Here is a 5,065-nt window from a genome sequence, read left to right on the forward strand (position 1 = left end):
TAATATTTTTTTGATTCTGAGTTATGTATTGTTATTGTAAGTTAGTTGATTGAAGTTCAATGTTTTTTTAATTGAGTAATTGCAACAAGTCCATTGGAATTCATACCCATTCAGTTTAATTGGTTAATTTCCAAAAAACAGTAATAAAACAAATATCAAAACTAACAATTATAAATAGCACACTATATCAGTTATAAACAGGAGTTACTAAGATAGTAAAACAGCAGTAGATAATGCTATTAACAAAGTGCCCATTTTGCATCAAGAGTGCAAATTTACGTATCCAATTGAATATTTATGGGTGTAGCAGCGTGTCTTTGACTGTTCAGGGAGTAAGGTGCTAGAGGCAGATTTTTTAAATTAACATCTACATGGTTGTTTAGTTAAAGGGTAAACTTCGTATGTATCAAGTTATTTTTTCACCATTATGATAGAACTGTTATGGGAAATGAACTTCTTAAATGAAGCCATTTTTATAAATTAAAAAAAATACTCTGCCTGCACTTCTGGTTTAAAATGGTGTTGCGTTTTGGTTCAAATGTTGAAGTAAAATCCGTAAAACTTGCCAAACACCATAATTTTCAAGCTAAAAAAATTCTTGACTGTTGGTCCACATTTCAAAATTGCACACATATTGTGAAACAGCTTGTCCGTGTCATTTTTGAAAACAAAAGTATTTTATTAAGATTCTGCCATTTTAAAAGAAGTCCAGCTGTGCCCTTCACCTCATTGCTTGTTTTCCTCATCAGCAACCTTTTGCCGTCTGCAACTTGGTTTCCTGTTGCTTGTTTCATTAATACCGATGTTATTATTGCTCTTTTGGGAGTGATTTGAGCACTTGAGGTAAGATTGTTCTCTGAATTTAGACAAATAAGTTGCCATTTTATACTCATTCATCCACATCAATCCACACTCCCATTCACTCAATGGCAATTCAACTAACCTGCATGTTTTTGGGGATGTGGGATAAACCATTTGCTCAATAGGGGAGAATGTGCAAACTCCACACTAATGTTGCATTGTGATTCTATAAAGTGTGATGCAAAACGCCATACTAAATGACATTAATGTGCAATGTAGTCTATGCTTTGCACACGGTTTAATTATTCACTCTCACTAATATTTATGTACCCCAAACTGTAGATATTGTATGCGCTGGTTTAATTCATAATTCATAAAAATTAAGAGAAATTATGGCAGTGTTAATGTTCACACTGTTTAGGGGTTTCAAGTTCAGTATGGGGGCCTGTGTCTGCAGGGTTTCATCCCAAACAAATTTTTTTTTAAGTGAACTTCAATAATTAAGCATGCTATCATTTTCAAATTTCTGTGTGTGAAAAGAGAAATTACATACTAGTTATATGCTAAATGATTACTATAAGAAGTAAGCATTTACATGTGTATAACGTTAGCCTGCATTATACTTTTCTAGAGTAGGTTTACTTTTATGAGACTATATACTGAGAGTATCTTGTTCCCTCGAGGTTACATAGTTAAGAAGAGAAGCACTCTTCCTGTTTATGAATAAGCGTATATAAAGGAGATTCACAGATGGTATTATCTTTAGACTAACTAAATAAGGTTGGAATATTCTTCACACTAATCTGCTCTGCTTTTTTATTGATGAGCAGCATCTAAGTGAGCTCACAGAAGCTTGGTTGGACATGTGTACGATGAGGATTAATTAATTATTTTTATCTTGCTGCTTAATATGTTGCCGTTTGTTAATCTTCAGGTTGTTTAAACAATTGTTACCGAATAAGTACACAAGTAGCTAACAATGAAGTAGCTGCTGCCCTTTAACATTCAGTTTCATGTGTCTCTGTGTTCACTCTACTGATCTTTAAATCTCAGGTAATTTTGCATTTTGTTTTTGAAATATTCCAAATTATCCTTTATTTGCATCAGTATCAATTTGGTATCACTAAGAAGGCCAACATTTTAGTAGTGATCTAACACTACTTCACACAGTTAAAAATCTAGCACAAGCTTCAGACCCTAAATACTAGATCAATGATACAGTGATATTCATGGCTGCACTGCCATCCCATCATACATATATTTTACTCATCTACATAGCATTCAGTTTACAAGTAAACAAATTTATACTGCCAATAATATATGCCTCTATTTTGTCACCCTGCTTTGCTTTCATATGCTGTATTGAACTAACTAGGATGGCACTTAATTTAAGGAATTGGAATAGACAAGGCCCAGGAAGTTAAATAATAGTAATGCATTGCACAGTGGCACTCTGGTCCTAATTTGGGATTCTGAGGTGGTTTGTCATTGGTTGGTGCGTCAACACACTGTATCAGGACATGCACCCAACATAGTTAAGTAGCAGAACAAGAGTATTAGAAACCAAATGTTCACTGAACCTGAGCCAAGACGTAACACAAAAACTGACATCAAAACACAAAATAGGAATTCGTAACCATAGAGCCTTTAAACACACAGTATTTACTCTAAGGATTTTTAAAACAAATCCTCAAACTTGGACAACCTAAAAGTGCATGACAATGGCTTTTATACTTATGAATTTGTGATGTCACACATTCCACACTGCCAGTTTATCTTTTGCAAGCAGCACCATAGCAACTATCAAGGAAAATATCCTAAAATGGTAACATCCACAAAAAATCAAGATTGCACTTGCGGAAAATGCAAAAAATTACTAACATAAGTAAAATGGATTGAAACAAAAAATAAATGAGACTATTGGATTCCTGGGTCTCAAAAACTTCCTAAATTGTGTGTAAATTATTTTTAGAGCCCTAAGATCTGTTTAGAATAATTTAAAATGAGTCAAATCATGACAGGTGCAGCACATTTCTCTCACCAGGATAATGTTTGGATCTTCAGTAGGCCTCAGAATTGGGCAATCAGGAACATTGTCTTCTTAGGCTGCAAGTAGTCATTCTTAGGTCACAGACTTATAGGTCAGTGTTTTGTCAGTTTTCCATTGGTTTGCTCACATACAGTGATGGTCACATCAAAAATGGATTATTTCAAGTGTTCTTTTGTTGTTGTAGACATACCTCATAAACGCAGAAGACATGTTTTCTGAAACTAAAACCTTTGCTGACTTAAACTGGGTGTATTGGATATGTTTTGAGGCTCTTTTTCACATTTAGAATACTGCCCAATTGACCCCATTTTAAAATGCAAGGGTATGCATGGTATTAAAAAAATTCTCTAAACAACTGCGGGTGTGAATTTGAAACTTACAATGAACAGGGCCATAGTGCCTAAAAAGCTACATTATTAGAGGGGCTGAACTCAAGTCCGCTCATCATTACCTGCCTGAAGTGTGGTCCAGTGTTAACATTATTATACAAGCAGGAAAATAGTTAGATTTGTTGATAGGCAAACATGAAGAATACCTTATTGTTTTTAAATGTATTTTGTTGCATTTTGTATTATAATGTATACATCATTTTGGCTGTTTAATGGATTCTGCTAATAAAATGTGCAAAAAATTAAGCAGTTATAGCACCTTCAAGAGTGACAGTTTGAGTGATCTAAGTCATTCAGTTTTAATTGTGTAGAAAGACTGAGATTATTGCATTTCCATTATGAAATCTTCTAATGTAGTATGAAAGTATCATAGATCACAACCAGATAGCATATAAAAAGACTGGCAGAAGCCAGTGTCTGAGAATGAAGAGGCCAGATAGTAAGAAAAGGTATCTGTTCACTTGTTTGCTGCCATGAGCATTCAATCAAGAGGTGAACAATTGAAACAGATTTGAAATCTGAACAGGAATGATTTCAGGATAAAGTTAGAAGAGTTGTCAGACTGAAGCATGGGTTGAAACATTAAAAACCTGAAGCTGGAATACTCATTTAAAGGGTACAGCTAAACACATGGACAAAACCTGAAATAACTCCTGATATTTTGTGGGTTTGACACTGATGTCTTAAGCAAAGTCTTTCTTTTATTATAATCAAAGTTTGGGATGCCTCTGCTGTCAGCACCTGCACTTCACTTACTTGACAAGTCCTTCATGTTTTTGTTTGTCTCCTGAGAAAATAGTAGACCATGTTCTGAGATATCTAGACTTCTTCGCCTGTTCCACCATGTTTTTCTCTGTGGTTGCAGCTTGAATGTCACTCAGAGGAGAAGCAAATCATAACACAACTTAAACTGAAACAAATAGTTGTGTGGTGTGTTATGTACTTTATAAACAGCAGTTATCCAGGCAATGCAGTATGTTATATGTGGTACCTAAATTTTATAATAATTATTAGTTACACCCCTTTACTTCAGCACAAATATTCAGCATTCAGAAGGTGTTCCACTGGTATTTCCACTGGAAAAGCTGGTATCAACATTAAAAAAGTCCCTAATCAGAGTTGCTTACGACTCAACACATGCTATTACCATAACGTCAGCTGCTTGCTAGTGCCTGTAGCTTATTCACCATGTAACTAAGAAATTTGACATTGCTGATTTACATCTTGCATGAACCCTTTAGAGTTACCTTAAAAATTACACCTGGTTTTAATATCTAATAATTATTATACAGGGGCGGCACGGTGGCGCAGTGGGTAGCGCTGCTGCCTCGCAGTTGGGAGACCTGGGGACCCGGGTTCACTTCCCGGGTCCTCCCTGCGTGGAGTTTGCATGTTCTCCCCGTGTCTGCGTGGGTTTCCTCCGGGCGCTCCGGTTTCCTCCCACAGTCCAAAGACATGCAGGTTAGGTGGATTGGCAATTCTAAATTGGCCCTAGTGTGTGCTTGGTGTGTGGGTGTGTTTGTGTGTGTCCTGCGGTGGGTTGGCACCCTGCCCAGGCTTGGTTCCCTGCCTTGTGCCCTGTGTTGGCTAGGATTGGCTCCAGCAGACCCCCGTGACCCTGTGTTCGGATTCAGCGGGTTGGAAAATGGATGGATGGATGGATAATTATTATACATGTTTAGTTACTGCATTTAATATGTGTACCATATATAAGACATACTGTATGTCCAAGACAACTAAAATGTCCCATTTAAGTTTGCTGTTTGATATTTCTGTTTAAGAGAGAGACATTTGCTATATAATCTGGATATATTACATATATAAG

The sequence above is a fragment of the Erpetoichthys calabaricus genome, chromosome 2, assembly GCF_900747795.2.
Source record: "Erpetoichthys calabaricus chromosome 2, fErpCal1.3, whole genome shotgun sequence".
Classification (NCBI taxonomy): Eukaryota; Metazoa; Chordata; class Cladistia; order Polypteriformes; family Polypteridae; genus Erpetoichthys; species Erpetoichthys calabaricus.